Below are 17,813 nucleotides of genomic sequence, written 5' to 3'. Positions count from 1 at the left end.
CTGATGGAATATAGTCTATTAACATATATGTTAAATAAAATTGGCTCCAGAACTGTGCCTTGGAGGACTTTTATAACGGTTTCTTGTGTATCACTCAAAATGTCATCAATGTTTACACACCGAGGTCTATTGGCGAAATAGCTCGTGAACAAGTTCAGAGTATCACCTCTTCTACCAATATTCAGTAAAAGGTTGTAGTGAACTGTGTCGAATGCTTTCGACAATGGGATTTCTCGTAAAATATTCAAGAAAAAGGCGAAGTATGTGGTATTTGAGATAGGGTAGCTGCACGATCTTAGAAATGAGGTACCATCCAACCCTCTACCCTTTTGAAATTTTAGGGGTTGTGTCCACCTCTGCTAGAGAGTTGATGTAATTTTATTGAAATGTAGCCTGCAAAATGTCTTGAAAATACGTTCAAAATACGTTGTATATCTTTAGATTTTCTATAGAGGCCGAAATATTGGAGGTGATACGTCTTTGAATTGATACCCTGTATATTACTTGTATATAACTATCATGAAAATGATTTTTCTTTTTGGACAGCACAAGTAACTTCATTAGCTTAACTTAACATTGGTTAACTTCATTATTTCTTACCGAAATCTTGCAGTTAGAAGCTGAACAAAAATGTCCCTGAAACAAAATAAAAATTCTAAAATTTCAATGAATTCAAAACTGAACTGTGAACTAATCTACAAGGCCTTTTTAATGTTCTAATGAGAAAGTTTGAATTCACTGAGTGCTCAAAAAACTTTATATAGTTTTTTATTTTTCGAAAAATAAAAAGGTAAGATCTTTATTCCTCAGTTGACAACACGACAGTATATAGGAATGATCAAAGTACAACTTGAATCTACATAAATATAGAAATCTAAATAAATAAAAAATTAGTTTAAAACTCAGAAAATCCAAAATGAAATCTAAAATTCGAAGTGAAAGACTTCAAATTCGTAATTCATGATCAGGAACAATGTTTCTGAGAATATTTCACAATGTACATGACATGTCAAAGTGGATAAAAAACAAGTAATAAAATAATTTAAAAAATTCAAAAAAGTAAATATTCACGTATTTGTTTTTTGAATAAATTTGTACTTTTACTTTCTTTAATATAATCTGGCAGTTTATTGAATATCCTGTATGTCATAGATAGAGGAGACTTGAAAGATATACAGTATCTATTGGTCATTTTCAGTTCTGGTATTGTGTTGATGTCTGTCCTCGTTGGTACTGAATAAAGTACGTGCCCTGAGCAAGCGCAGTGAGCCAAGAATGACAGTCTTCTGCATCTGTCCGACTAAGATTTCTGCCTTAGTGCGGCAAGCAAGTATGATTTCAAGATTCGAGAGTAGGGAGGGCATCATTCCACCAAGGACTCCAATAATCAGATCAGCCATCTTGAGAGAGTGATCTGCGGAGTTCGAAGAGAAAATCATGATATTTTATCCGTTTTGCTCTGATGGTCGAGAAGGACTATATCAGGCTTATTAGCTTGTATGAGCCTGAGGGTGGGGAACGAATAGTTTTAATAAATTTGGAACTTCTCGTTCCCCACAACAGATTCAATATCCCCCGGAGCGTAGGGCAACACCGGTGTCTCGTCAATACCGTAAGAGTGCCGTATATGGTAATATAGCACTCTTAGGGCCGCGTTATGTCGATGGATATAGGCCGAGAACGCATATGCTGGACATGCTGATAGCAAGTGCATTAGGGTCTCGGGCGCCTCGCGGCAGGCTCTGTACCTTGTGTCAGGAACCTCTATACCCATCACGCGACTGCAGTAGACTGAGGTGTTGAAGACAACATCCTGGCAAGCCATGATGAATCCCTCAGTCTCCGACTTCAGCCCATTCGACCTGAGAAAAGCGAACGTCAGGCGCTTTGATAAGTCAATGTCTCCAATGTTATTGAAGAAGACCCCATGCATTGGCTTATCCTTGTGTCTCCGCAGAAGTAAGGTGATATCTGCGGCTTTTATATGAGCTTTTTGCTGAACGGGTTATAACTCGGTGACAGAGTTGTGGTCACCATGTTCAGTGCCGAAAACTATACCGAGTTCATTAGCTGCTCGGGCAGCTGCCCTTAAGAGAAATGCTCCAATTCCTGCTCTCTCATGGTCGCGGAACATGCAGAGAAGGGGATCCTAACTCCTGACTACTTTACAGGTTGTATACAGTACCATGCTGTCATGTAGACACTCTAAACTCAAAAGTCCACGGTCTCCCTGTTGTCGGGGGAAGTACAACTGTGGAACTGACGATTTGGGATGCAAACTCCTATAGGGATGCATCAGTTTTTGGGTCTTTACGTTGAGTTGACACAGCTCCTCCCGAGTCCACTTCACTACTCCAAACGAGTAGAGTAAGATTGGAACGGCAAGCATATTTGGTGCAGCAACTTTGTTCTTCTCCGACAGTTCCGATGACCAGATCTGTCGAAGTTTGTGTTGATACTTGTCGCGGAGAGAGTTTTTCACTGCTGTTACCTCTCGTGAGTGGCGTTGTTCCACCCCAAGGTAAGTATACGTCTCTCCGGCATCCAGATGGTGTAGGATGCTTCCGTCTACGAGCTGCACATACTCTCCGTAGTCCCCGCATCGTCCTCTTTTGAGATGGACCATTGCATATTTGTCTATCCCGAATTTCATACGGATAGCATGCGTGTACTCTTCCACCACCCTCAAGGACTGATGGAGATCCTTCTCTTCCAGAGGCATAAAGTTTAAGGTCATCCATATAAAACAAATGGGTGACCTTGTGCCTCCGGTTTCCAAGGGTGCCACAGTTTTACCCTCGAGTATTTCTGAGCGCAACGGATAATGGCAATAGTGAGATGCAGAAGAGAAGGGGACTGAGGGAATCACCCTGAAATACACCCCTTCTGAAAGTGACCCACCCTGTTTGGACTCTTGCATGACCAGATGTTATGGTAAAGCGAGTTCGCCAAAGTGGTATCAGTTGTTCAATGCATCTCACTATTTTGTCGGGTACCGCAAGGCATCTGAGCAAATGAGCAAATTATTATTATCATTATTATTATTATTATTAATATCATTATAGCCTCTGCGAGAATAAAAACCAATCCTCGAAAACTGCTTCAAAGATTAGAAAAAACGCTGGGTCAGGTGTATTATATTTGACGTGGACTACTTTGAAGGGGACAAATAGAAATTGATGAACGAATAAATATTTCTTAAGAAAAATTAAAATTCACCTTATTTTTTCAACATTCATGTAATAGATTCAACCTCAAAATCCTACTGATGTAGATGTCTAGCAGTGATTGGCCATCCTGAATTATGACATATTTTCAATAATGTTTTTCAATCGTTAGCAAAGTGGTAATATTCCTTCTACAATTCAAAAGAAACAGTGGTTTGTTTTCCATTTTGGTCGGACAAAATACGTTCCACTGGAAAATCGATAACGAGTGTTACATGCAACCGTTTTACACTTTCAGACAAAAAAGTAACAATGAAATTCAAAGTGTCGTTTCGAAACGAAGTTCAACATAGTAGCACGCAAAGCGATTGAAATAATTCCGATCCCGCGATCACGGCTGGCCTTGACGAACTGATGAACAATGGTTGCGGAGACGCGCGTGTATTCCGGGAATGCAAGGGACGCCAAAATCGCAGAGAATTCCTCACGCACACATACCTATTAACATTGACTTATGGCAGCGTCTACTTTATAATGGTTACTGAAAATTGCCAGGTTGGCTCTGCGCGGCTAGAATCCTTAATAAGAACGTATTACGGCTTGTGGGTGACCATAAGTCTGTCACACGTGTGACTAAGAGGCTACGTTATAAGCCGTAGGAGCAATTATGTATTTTGGAAATGTGAATTTTGCCAGGCCACCACATTATTCAACAGTTTCACAATGCGCAATACAGGGTGTTTCCTAACTACCTAACTACGGTACGAAACTCCAGAGAATGATTTGTTAGGTCGTTTCAACAAAAAAATCTCCTTATGCCGGGTCCAGACCAAGCAGACAAATAGTGAACACGATTTTGAGACAAAAACACGACAAAACTGCAACAAAATATTAGGTATGCAGACAAGACAAAATTGAGACAAACTGTCCACACCACAACGACAAATGTGCAACAAAATTTAGTTGATGGAAATTCGTTGTTTAACCATGTGGCGTTTCCACCAGGAGGAAAATTCAAAAAATTAAGATATATTGCTAGCCGATTTCTTCATTTTCTTATAGTTTCTTCTTTCTCTCGTATAGTGGCTGTTAATATTCCTTATTTTCTTTTCAACATCAGCCACTGACCTTATATTTAATTCTAAAGAAATATCTTTCAGTGCATCGGCTTTCTTGTAACGATTTTTGTAGCCTTTATTTTTAGGGTCCCATAATAATGGATGCTCCCTGTACAATTCTATCAATTTGCAAGTATTTTCCGTGTTCCACTTCTTTTCCCCGACATTTTAGCAAAGACACGCCACAACAACACAACCGAACTACATTTGTGTGATTTTTCACTGATTTACTACACTGCGCCGACAACTTGTAAAATATGCAGACAAAACAGAGACCCTTTGATCTTTACCGACTGGCTACGGGACTTGCAACAGTCTCAGAATTTGGAAACAAAACCCAAATAAGACAAAAATGTTGCAGAAATGTATCGGATTTGTCGCCACTTTGTCGCGAAACATGAATGTTCTTGTCTCGTCGTTGTTTTGTCTGCTTGGTCTGGACCCGGCATTATGATGCACTGTTTCGAACCTTTGGTGTAGTAATGAATATTACTGGAGTTTTTTCCCAACACCAAATCGTTATTTTCGAAACCTCGACACGTGTTTCGATCACCAAGTTATCATCTTCAAAGAGGAAGATTAAAACTAGGAACTAGTGCGAGCCAATCCTATTTACGCTATAAAGGTAACCCATACAGGTAAACCATCCAGGCGTACCAACCATACAGGTATACCAACCTAAATTAATTCTATTATCTATTATTATCTATTATTTTACAATATATGTTTATATAGCTATTTAAAAATTAATTTCACAATATTGCCAATACAAATTTATTTTTGCAATGTGTCCTTATGTAGTAATCAGTAAACCCAACATTATTTTATTTTATTTTAACAAGCTATATAGTATGGTCTTTGGTATAGGTCCGTCATCGTTATTCATAATATTATTGTGTTTACTTATTTCTTCACTCTCATAGGCATCTAGTTGCCTGTTATTGTTTCCTTGTCCAACTAATCTTAATGAACTGAACTGGAATGGTTTTGTTGCAAAATATGAAGGGCGACTGCTGATTTTTCAGGTCTTCCATATTTCAAGTGTGCTATGTGTTCCTTATATTTTACTTCAATAGATCTTTTTGTCTGTCCATAATATTTTGCATCGCAGTCCTTACATTCAATTTCGTAAATTCCAGACTTTTCTGAATTCTTGACTTTGTCTTTTGGACTTCCCAAAAGACACTGTATTGTATGACTTGTTTTAAAAACCACCTTCATACCTAGTTCCTTGAAAATGTTTCCAACGTTCCTCGTATATTGGTGGTATGGAACTGAGATGTATTTATCTTGGTTTTTGTCCTTTCTGAAAGTCGAGATTTCGTTCATTCTTAACCTAAACTTCTTTTTCCTTATTATGTCATCTACAATACCCCTCGAGAAACCGTTAGTGGCTGCTATTTCCTGTATTGTACGTCTTTCTTTTGTGAACCTATCATGTGTTAGAGGTAAAGTCAAAAGACGATGCACTAAAAAATTCAACCCAGCACGTTTGTGCTGTCCACAGTGATGTGAACTGTCAGGAATATACCTGTACGTGCTTGTTTCTTTTCTAAATATATCGTATTCTAACCCTCCATATTGGCTCCTCATTACCAAAACGTCAAGAAATGGTAGTTGTCCCTTATGTTCTAACGCATACGTGAATTTTATTGATGGACATCTATTATTTAAAATGGAAACAAAGTCGTTAATATTCGATTTTTTGGTATCCAATATCGCGATAATATCATCCACATACCTTAGCCAAATCCTAGGAAAATACTTCGACTTTTCTTTGGTTTCCATTTCGAATCTGCTCATGAACAGATCTGCCAGGTAGGGGGACAAGGGGTTTCCCAAGGCCGTTCCTTCATTGTTGTTCATAAAAGCAACCTTCTACCTGGAACCGATGATCACTTGGTGATCGAAACACGTGTCGAGGTGTTAAAAATAACGATTTGTTGCTGGAAAAAACTCCAATAATATTCAAAAAAAGCTTCCATGAACCTATGTCCAGAGTTGCTTCATTTCTGAGATACAAAGCGTTGAAGTTTAATAAATATAGTTTGAAAAACTAAAAAAACACCCTTTGGAGAACATCGAACTAAAAAGTTGAATTTTTTTTCAAACAAGCTTAAAACAATAACGAAAGAAAAATACTAGTATTATTGTGAAAAAAGCGACGGACGCTTGATATCTATACAAAAAATATGGCACAAAGCACCCACGCTTTTTTCACAATAATACTAGTATTTTTCGTTCGTTATTGTTTGAAGCTTATTAAAAAAAATATGTTTAACTTTTTATTTCGATATTCTTTAAAAAACGTGTTTTTCAGTTCTTTAAACTATATTTATTTTTCATTTTTTAGTTTCGTATGCTATAAAAGCGTGTTTTTTTTCAGTCTTTTTGAACTATATTTATTTTATCTAAACTTTGAGATCAATCAGCCTTGTTTAGAAATATGATCATTGATATTTTCCGATTCCGGAGAGATAGCAGGCGCGCAAAGGAGGTTACGTGCAGCACCATCTGTCCGCGAGTAGATCAAGCATTAATGTCGACAATTCTGTCAAATATAGATTCCAAACTTGAGAATTACAAACATACATACACACAGGTGAAGCTAATAAAAGCGTATTAATAAACGGTATTCATAAAATATCATGAATATTCTTTATGGTTGAAATATGCTACAGTTATTGGAAGTAATAAGGCGCTTATTTAACCCTAACTAGATTGAAATTATTAGGTCCAGGGCGTCTCAGTGGGCACCATAGCAAATGATGTTAAGAAAAAAGAACGCCACTGACTTTTTTGTAGCTTTTTATTTTTTTTAGATTAAGCAACTGAAAATACAACTTTTTCGTCGCCTGTGTTTTCTTCATATCAAGCTTCGTTTTCGAGAAAAAAATCTCTTCTTAAAACTATCCATGAACAAGATAAAATTCAAACCGAAAGTGAATGATAAACAATTTCGACCTTAAAGTGAATGAGCAAAATGTCCACCATCTGATAAAATACACGACTGTAATCGATTCATCATTGATTATCAGACACGTTCAAAATTGCCTGGAGTCGATCGGTAGCTGGTCGGTTCGCCGTGGGTGTTGGGCGGTGGTTCAAGCCCCAGGGTGAACGATCGATATTCACTTGCTTTCACTTGCTTTCAAATTGCTTTGATACACTTGACGAATTTTTACTTGAACTTGTGAATATTTAATATTTTTTATTTTATTTTATTGTATTTCATTATGTACTGTATATGTATGTATGTATATATATTATACTATTTGTAATTACTTTTTATATGTATCCGATCAATATGTTTTTTGACATATCCCATCTATGTAATGTAGCACAAAGGATAAATACATTCTCTTTATCTAGGTATCTATCTATCATCCAACTCGTATTAGGAATCACACGTAAAAAGGTAAGACCTCGTTTGTCCTTACCTCGCACAAGTTTCGACTTTTAGGGTTGTCGTTCGTAGGGGTGCGACAGCTGGTTAACGGAAAAATATATTGTAAATAGATTCCTTATGACATTGCAATTGTCAATTATTAGATTCCTCAAGTCATTCACATCTAGTACAGTAGTTTAATGAACAAGAGCCTTCAGATGACCTCATTAATAGAAATTTAGATAATTCATATCAGGACCGCGAGCTGGCCAACTTTGAAGTCCTGCACCTCCAATCCAGCGATTAGGGTAAGTGATATCGAGATGTTGACGAGCAAGAACACTACAATGAACTGGAGCCCCGTCGTGCTTAAACCACTTGTTGGGTAATGTGGTAATGATCTCGCAAAAAGTCCGTGTAGGATTCACCTGTTAATCTTGTTGGTAGAAAAAATAGACCAATCATTCCTACCCAAACGTTCAGCAAAAATTGTTGCTGAAAATGACTTTCTCTAATAACGTAGGGATTTTCGTAAGCCCAAAAAGGATCTTTGTGAAAGTTCATAATAGCATCTCGTGGAAAATTTGATTCGTCCGTGAATGAAATATTTGGTAGGAAATTATTATTGTGTGCCATCGTATGAATCAATCTCCTGCAAAACATTAATCGTGGGTGAAAATCCCGACACAGTAGTGTGTGATATGGTTATAGGAGGTTTCTTTTTGGAGCTGTCTCTACGGTTTTTCGGCTGACTTTCCGCTGCAGTACAATCTTCCTGGTACTATTTGAAGGATCTTCTTCTATCTCATCAAATATAGCATTGTCTAGTTCAGGCGTTGTTACAGTTTCTGGTCTTTCACCACCTGCATTTTTATTAAAACTCCCAGTTTCACATAATCTTGCATGTAGCGTTCTTGTGTTTTGGCACATAGAATTACATAGATATTAGATATCTATGTAATTCTATGTGCAATTCTATGTCAAATTTACCAGGACAGATTCTGTCCTGGTAAATTATCCGTGCTTCTTCCGCATTTTCATTTGTGATCCATAAATAAAGTGCATGTCAGTCATTTTAGCGTTATTGAAATTATTCACGATGGAATCACTGCTGGTATCAGACTATGGTTGTGACTCTTCTGTGCGATGAAAAATACACATTCCACTGATTCAATATAAACTAACTGTATTGCATTTTCATATCAGAGGATTCACCTAAAACATGCAAATAGAACATGTGTTCACAAATTCTATCACAATACAAGAATTTTGTTTACAACGGTGAATCTGTCGCTATACTGCTGGCTCTGAAATTTTCGAAAATAGCACAAGTGGCTTATCATCATCACATATTCTTTTAGTTCTATCTCGGTATTGAATCAGCAACACCTCAATCATAGGATTTTGCAATTGATTGCATCACTTACAGACAGAAAAAGTAACTTTACGTTTCCTATGAGTACCTTCATATGCACGGGGATAGTTGGTAATAGGGAGGTTCAACACAAATAACCAACTTCAACCATAATATTTCAACAGTTCAACCTGCCATTTTCGATAATGTCAAGACAAATATAGAAATGTGGGCTTTCACGGCTGACGTCAATGTTTTGGTTGATTTCCGGGTTTTGCCCTGGCAAGACCACGGCTAAACCCGGAAACATACTGATAGCGTGAAATACAGTGCATTTTTTTAATGCCCCCCCCCTTTTATATTTCAAACTGGTCAACTCAAAAAATTTAAATTTGGGATAATGAAATTAATGCATGAATACTTCGCCATCTGGGGAAAAATAAATAGAAAGGGAGATCTTGTGACACATCTTTTTGAAGCTACTGACGAAGCTATTCAATTGCTTGAATACATTGACATTCAACTACAGAATATGAGGTAATAAGCTTGAGGTCAGTTCAGAAGATGCTCGAAATGGTTGCCTTGAACTTCTTCACATATGAACAGCCTATCCGATATTTCACGCCGAACATTTTTGAACAAAGTAACGTCAATATTTCTACAAATATTTATTATTCTCTGCCGTGTATCCAATATTAAAGCAGGCTCAGTTTCGTACACCTTTTGCTTCGAATAGCTCCAAAAAAGTCCAAAGGTGTCAAGTCTGGCGAGCGGGCTGGCCATTCTATAGGACCTCGACCGCCAATCCAACGACTGGGAAAAGTAGTATCCAAATAGTTTGTTACTTGTCTGGAGTAATGTGGTGGTGCTCCATTTTGTTGGAATACAGTATCCCTATCGATTTCATTAGGATTTGCTTCGACGATTTCAGTGATGAGAGGGGCCAATAGTAGTTTCCAGCATATTCAAATACAGTTACCCTGTTGAATTTTGATCAATAAATAGAGGTCATACAATATGTTTTCCCAATATTCCGGCCCAAACATTAATTTTTTCTGGATATTGGGTCTGGGTTTCCCGGGAAACGTAAGGGTTGGTGTCACTCCAATAACGGCAATTTTGTCTGTGAACATTGCTGTTTGAAAAAAATGTAGATTCGTCACTAAAACACATATTGTGGAGATAGGTAGGATGCCTTCCAATGGTTTCCGTCAGGATTTCGCTGAGTTCTGTTCTTCGACCAGGGTCATATTCAGTTGATTGGTGTACCATTTTAATTTTGTATAGATGATACCTATTCCTCTTCAAAAGTTTCAACACAGTAGAAGGAGACACCTCACAAACATTCGCGACGGAATAAGCAGACTGTTCAGGATTTACTACCATCTCACCCATTATTTGCACTTGCTGTTCTTCCCGAATGGACAGATGACCTGGGGGCTTTTTGTTATGTACACTACCGGTAACTAATTGTGAATTTGGATACAAGTTCCCTCAAATATTTTTTACAGGTAGGACGATTCGGAACACGTTCATTGAAAATACTTTCGGTCTCGTGAAAGTTACGCGTCGCACCGTAAATAAAAATCGATTCAATTTTTTCTTCCAATGGACGAGAATTGACCATTTTAGAGATTGTTGACGTGGTACCTTTCTATTAGTAAAACCAAAAACTAAATGAGAATATTCTAACTGAACAATGATGTTCATTGTCGTACTGACATTTTTTTGATGTTCTTATGAACAAAAAATAACTTAACAAACCTTATCGGATTGTGGGAATTGGCAGATAAAAAGGATTATTTCTAAAAATATCGATAATAATGTGTTTGTCTTCAGGAAATTCTTAAATGTTCCGCTATTTTGTAGTAGGTGAAGATATTGACTCCATATTCTAGGGTTGTGAAGTATTCGTCAAGAGCCTCAAAATGATGTGTCACAAGAGCCCCAATGGGCTTGTTTCATGTTATGAAAAATTATACTGGTTTGCTTATAGACTGATCGAGTTAGGGGTATATTATACTTATCAAGCTTAATCGGTCCCAAGATCTCTTTATATTTGAAGAAAAAAGAACAATTCGAAAAGCCAGAATTTAAAATGGCCGCGTGTCTGATGACCAATAAAATTGATCGTGTGCAACATTGAGTTTCAACTTTTTCTTAGCTGACAGCTCGCGTAGGAACAATTCGTTTTTTCATAGAGTTTAGTTTGTGAGTGTTTTAAAAGTGTTTTATAGATATATTTGAATATTAATATGGTATATTCTTGTGCTGACTTTAGTTGTGCGAAAAGGCACAAGAAAACAGAAAACGCATTGGTTTATAGATGAGTTATTTCATATAATGAGTTCCAAAGGATAAAATGATGAGAAAAAAAATGGATGAAAGTATTGAAAATAAAAAACTACAATCATTCTACTCTTCCAAGACTTTATAGAAATCATTTAAAAAGTGACTATAAATGAAAGGGGGACGAAAATATTGAATTTGATGACACAGTTTTTTATTTCAACTTCAAGTATTCTCCACAGAAAGTATTATCTAGAGTTAATACTGTTCCTGAAAGTATGATACATTTAACTTCATTAAATTTTATCATATGATTAACGGTATTACCTCAGAAGCTTTTGTTGGATCAGTTCGAGTACAATCAATTCTGTCTATACTTGACCTCATTCAACCTTCTTGTCAAGTTTTGGAAGATTCAACAGATTACTCAAGCGAGCCTATAATGCTTGAATTTAGTAGCAATATTAGAAAGAATTATGTGTGTAGGAATCTTTTTTTTTATAATACATTGCAGTTTCACAGATTGAGGATTTTAGAATAAATTGAATATTTGAAATAATTGTTTGATCCAGTTTGCTATATTTTTTGATTTTCATAACTGTATATTATTAAATAATGTATAAAATCATAGTTTAGGTAAATATTTTGTGATCTTTCGACTTTGTGTACTGATTTTAGATATAGAACTTATTTCCAAACATGATTTTTCGTGTACATTTTATTCCACGTGGAAAATTTTTCATTAATTGAAACGTTAACGGGTTCATATACACTTCCATAATTGAATTGATAATTATAGGCTTCGTAAATTTTACGATTTGGCAATGTTGATTATTTCTATTGTTTTTATTGTTCAATCGAACAAGAAGCGGGAATAGGGCCGTGACGTCACCGCCCTAGCACATTCGATTTTTAATAATTAATTACGGGAAAACTACGATACTCAGAGAGCTGAAACAAAGTGCACTGTTTTTCAATTTGAAATTTCTATCAAATGAACTATAAACCAGAAATCATGAAACAAGCCCGGTCGTCATCTTGAAAGTTGCATCTGTCAATTTCACTTCAAAATAAAGTATTTATGCATTCATTTCATTATCCCAAATTTCAATTTATTGAGTTGACCCGTTCAAAAAATAAAAGAGTGGGGCATTAAAGAAATGCACTGTATATCAAGCTCTAAATTGAGAGAAACTAAGAACATGATATGTAGAATTGAAACGTCTGGTGAAAGATGAATCAGGGAGAAATCAAGGAATCAATGATGCTACATTGAATGGGCATCAAAACACGTGACGGGGAAGTTATTATTACACAATACGACTAGACCATACTCATCTCGCTCATGAATGCATCAATAAACGAAGTAATAATCCTACATGTGATTTGTGTAATAATGAATTTTCATATGCAAAACACGATTTTACAGAATCTACAAAATATAATGAACAAAGACAATTCGTCAGTGGCTAAAAAAAAAGGTTAAAAAATAGATGAGAATATTCAATATGTTATCTGACGGACTATGTTTCACTATTTATATTCATTTATTTCTATTTATTATACAGTAGCTAGTAACAATATGGTTTTTGAAACTATAAGCAGTTGAAAAAAACAGAAATGTCACTGTAAATATAATTACCTTGCATGAAGTTCTGTGAATTAATACAATTTAAAAACGTTAAATAAACCAAAAATTTATGGTCAATCTCACCTGGATGACTGATTTGCCACAAACTCATTTTAAATGACACATTCCTAGACAAGGAGTCGTTAACATTTTCATGACTATAATTAGTCTACGACTTTCCACCTTGAATCAATGATAAAATCTGATCCAGCTTATGATGTGGCTATTTTAATTGGAACAATCGAAAATATTCAATTGTTAACAAATACACTTGTTTTTTCTGAATCAAACAATACGACAAAAACTAAATGACTTACAACTCTGAGCCATATATATGTATAAGGAACATCAAAGCAGCATGTTTCAAACCTTCGTTGTATGGTGTAATCAAAAGTTCATCTCGCAAAGTGATGAAACAAAGGAAATTGTTTTCAAAGCTCACCTTCAATCTTTTCCCGTCAAAGGTGCGTCGACATTATATAACAAAAATACAGCAGACGTTGGATAAGTAATGTCGAAAGCGAAGCCGTTTCATTTGAATTTCATAATAGAAACGAGACGACAAATCTTTGATCGCGGACTACTGGGATAAAATACCGTAAACGCTATTTTACAGAACATTTTTTTCATAGGGTTCTCATTAATAGTTACCTTGAAAGTAACATAACTTATAGGGTTGGTTAGGTTACGTTTAAATTTTTGCGAATATTTTACATACAGCCATTAATAGTCACGATATAAACACAATATTGTTTTTGGAAAAAAGGCAACTTTTGTCTCTTTCGACTAACCTTGTAAGTTTTACCATTTTCCAGAGAAGAATCAACATAAAATCAGCTAAAAAATTGACGAATCATATTCTATTTGATTTTGAAGAGTAGGATACTGACGGGTGTAAAATGCCGGAAAGTGATATTATCTGAATACCGATCATTCCAAATTTCAACGATCATATAAATTTGTCTGTTGAGAAGAGATTCAAAAAAAAATATCAGTAGGTATTTTCCTGCGACAGTTCTGCATATTTTTCCATGCATGCTACTGAACGTATTGAAGGAATAATGAGATAAAGATAAACATATTTTACTTTTCAAAAAAAATATGAAAAATATGATTTGCCTACAGTACATTTCAAGAATGCAAACATGCCGGTACATCAAAGATAGCAACATAGTTGTCTCAAGCAAGTGGCACTGCAATTCATCTACAAAGTCACTGTGATATTTCTACCCGCTATGCCCCTTGAGGACGCCGCTATGACAAAGAACTTCAAAAGAGATGGCCGACGCTGTGTATGTTATTGGGTTGAGTATAGTATCAATAGGCGTTGAATTGGGAGTATTGATATAGAATTTTCCAATGATATATTCTATATGATGCGATAGATAATTGAAATATCAGGAAAACATTTTTTTTTAATTCCATTTTGAGGACAATTTATGTTTGAAAAAGATTTTTATTTAGGATTGTTACCTCCTACAGATCTATGAAATAATCAGATTATTGTGTTGTTGTGGAATTGGCCGCGGTGGTAGTGCGTCCGACTCACGATCGGAAGGTCGTGTGTTCGATTCCCGCCTCGACCAGATATTTTTCTCGAGAGAATTCATCTGGTTGAAGCCGGAATGATTCTGCAACCGTGTTAGGAATCACACGTTAAAAGGTAAGACCTCGTTAGTCCTTAGCTCGCACAAGTTTCTCAACTTCTGAGAGTTGTCGTTCGTATGGGGGCGGCAGCTGATTAACGGAAAAACAGATTTTTTTTTTTATTGAATTTGAAAATAAATACAAATGTAGAAAGGGCAAAAAATTACTGCATGTGATGAATTAGCTTTTTCGAAAAAAAGCTTGATTTTTCAGTAAGCTCAATTTATAAAATTTTCCATGTAAAAATAAATATGTATCATTTGGTGACGTTTTAAAGACCATCCATTTTCTTTATCTAACCTATTTGAACATTATAATTTGTAGTTATAAATCGTCTTTTGACAATTTGATATTATTATCATTGACACTGGTGATATCAAATTGATCGTAGGTTTGATAATGAAGATGAATAAAGTCTTCGAAATGTTACCAGATAAGTTTTGCATTGTTCGACGATTCGGCTTCTACTTTGAAACCATTCTCAGAAAGTAGACAAGTGTGGCTGTACTGAAAGACACGCTTCAAGGTTTTGCTGTTCTGGTCTTACCAAACCTTCAAGAAGGTTTGACCATGACCCATGGTTCATCCAGATAAAAAATAGATCTACCCAGTGTTCTGGCCTCCTTCATTTCTCTTGAATAGTTTCTTCTCCATTCTACAATATCTGATTTTTCTGGTAACATGCTCTTTCTATCTTGTTTCCAAAAGTGAAGTTCATCCCTTGTAATATCTTCAATAATCTAGTTCTTCTTATATCAGGAAAAAACCTGTCTTCACAAGTAACTGACAGAAATTTATTTAATGTTGGTATTTCGTTTTTTATGTGGAAAGAATATACCTACTGTTCTCCTGATAGAGTTCTTGACTTCTTCGTCGATAATCAAACACTTTCCGCCAGTGGATACTTTTGGCTCCAAAAAGATGTTGTTTTCCTTGAGTTCCTAGTCGATCTATTGATACCGGTCATACTCGCGCATTTTTGCACCACTTCCTCCTTACTTTTCATTCAGGACGGATATTGTATTTTTAAAGAATTATAAACATTCGTAATAAATGTTTTTCCATTTATATTTGATGTTGACCGTTTCAGACGGTATAGCTTTTTATTCGACGCGTTCTCGAAGTAAATTGAAGAATATCACCAAGACTGAGATCAAGACTAACCCTTCTACCGTGGCCTTTAAACAGAAAATAATGTAATATTTTCATTTTACGGAGAAAGCCAAGTCGATCCTATGAATAGGTACAGTGTGTCTATTGACAGTATAATTCAAAGGAAAATATATTTATACCGCCTTCGAAAAAACAATGTTTTTTATTCCCCTTCAAGTAAATACTTATTTTTTGAAGAATGTCTTGGTTACAACTGGACACATATTCACATTTGTCGTGATTGACTTGTTATTTTGTTTGTTATGACTGAGACTTTTCGAGAATAAATTGTGTATATTCATTTATTCAATCCGTTGAAAGTAAATGATTTGGTACACTACGCCTATGGCACTAATATATATATATATATATAAAGCTGTAGTTTCTCTCATTTCTGGACAGACTACAATACATATCTAATCCAATAAACTAATTTAGTGCCCATATCGACTCGCAGTTGAATTAAACTCAAAATTAACGATAATGGCAAATCATACTGAAAAAAAAATCCTATAATTTTCACATACAGAAAAGATAAACTTGTTTCAAGAAACAAAGTGGTATCATGACAATAGCTTTCGCGGCCTAGGTTTTCAGCGTCACTATTTTTCGCGTTTGAAGACCGTGGATTTTTGGAATTTGTTCTGACGTTTCGCGGGCACAGGTGGCTAGCTTCTTCAGAGGTTTGAACATCTTGAGGTTATCTCAGTCATCGGAGAACAATGTCGTTGATAAAGCTAGTCCAATGTAGATTAGTTGAGATGAAGTCTAGTTCTAAACTATTATTTGCGAATGATGTGAGTCATGAAAACAAATGGAAATACAGTACATTTGAACAATGTATATAAAAACTATACTTCCGAGAAATAATTTCTTTTCAAGTGTTTGTACCATCATTACATCATTGCATGAAAAAAATCATGCAATGATATAACCTCATCTGATACACCAGACACATTTTCAGAACCATGGTTATACATTTGAAAAGTTTTTCAGCAACAGTTATTTCATTTAACAAGTCTTGACTGAGCATCTATGAATTTGTTTTCATATAGTAGTCACAAGAAGCATATGAAATGTTCAGTGAAAATCAAAGAGTGTTGTAACTTTCGTTTAATTTGAAATCAAAGCGACGTGTTACCTTTTGAAGCGAACATAAAATTTTAATTCAATATGCTTTCATAAACTCATTTTCTATAATAATATTACCTTGCCTAATAATTTGTACAATTCCGATCACGTAAAATATTATTTTACGATCACTTTATTGCAGTGCCCGGTCATATTGCAACAAACTCTAGACATTTCGTAATTTACGGATATTTCGGCTGTGACTCGATAACACATGTTAGTGATGGTTATTTTAGTATTGTGTTTCAAAAGTTGTAAACCTGGTGATAATTATAATGAATACCACGTTTTCAACAAATGGTGCATTAATCATTTGACTGAAAATAATTTATGGCGGATTTATATAACTATAATTCGTTATGAATGTCACATACCAATTAATATATCCTCCTTAGAACCACTGGTATACTCTAGTTTACCAACCTGCAACAAAAGGCATAATTTAAATATAATTCTACTCAAATTATCAACAACTAAAATTTCACCAATAAGTATTGAACGAGTCTTACGAAGATTGAATCTAGATACACCTCAAACATTAGCGACAAATGGAAGCGAAATAATACAATACAACCATGAGTAAGAGTATACAGGGCGTTCCAACAAAAAATTGAAAAAACACGTCAATTTTTATTTCTAGGGAGCCTAATTCTTATATGGAAATCATACCCGAAACTTCACCTCGCTGCGGTCAGCAAGCTCCCCCTCTATTTTTTTCAATGACATGGGGGTAAAGTGATACATCATTCGAAAGATCTTTTGTCCCTCTATTACCTCTGTAATTTTTTTCCAAATTGGTTCATTCGTTATTGAGAAATTGAGTGTTGAACGTTTTATTAAAAAAAAAAAAACAGAAAATTCACTGTCGTTCATTTTAATGAGGAAATCAACAAACAATAATATCAGTGAAAAAAAATCAACGAATGAATTGTTCGAA

At 35.4% G+C, this 17,813-nt stretch overlaps 1 protein-coding gene across 11 annotated transcripts in view; it reads right to left on the bottom strand.

The window, feature by feature from the left end:
- Window positions 1-17,813, bottom strand: part of Atx-1 (Ataxin 1) — a 333,854-nt gene that overhangs the window by 140,896 nt on the left and 175,145 nt on the right. For 4 of the 11 annotated variants that reach the window (XM_074173589.1, XM_074173590.1, XM_074173592.1 and 1 more), the window contains 2 exons: window positions 17,251-17,299; window positions 601-636 (listed from right to left, as the gene is read on the bottom strand). The exons of 1 other annotated variant lie outside the window; for it this stretch is intronic. The gene's annotated coding sequence lies outside the window, so the exon portion shown is untranslated. The remainder of the gene's footprint in view (window positions 1-600; window positions 637-17,250; window positions 17,300-17,813) is intronic. 6 more of the 11 variants (XM_074173595.1, XM_074173596.1, XM_074173597.1 and 3 more) reach the window with 2 other exon arrangements.

This window comes from Leptinotarsa decemlineata, unplaced genomic scaffold (genome assembly GCF_025532065.1).
Source record: "Leptinotarsa decemlineata unplaced genomic scaffold, Ldec_3_MD MMD2_tig00000251_RagTag_RagTag, whole genome shotgun sequence".
Classification (NCBI taxonomy): Eukaryota; Metazoa; Arthropoda; class Insecta; order Coleoptera; family Chrysomelidae; genus Leptinotarsa; species Leptinotarsa decemlineata.
Note: the sequence above shows the minus strand (reverse complement) of the source record. Positions and strands in the feature narration are given on the sequence as shown.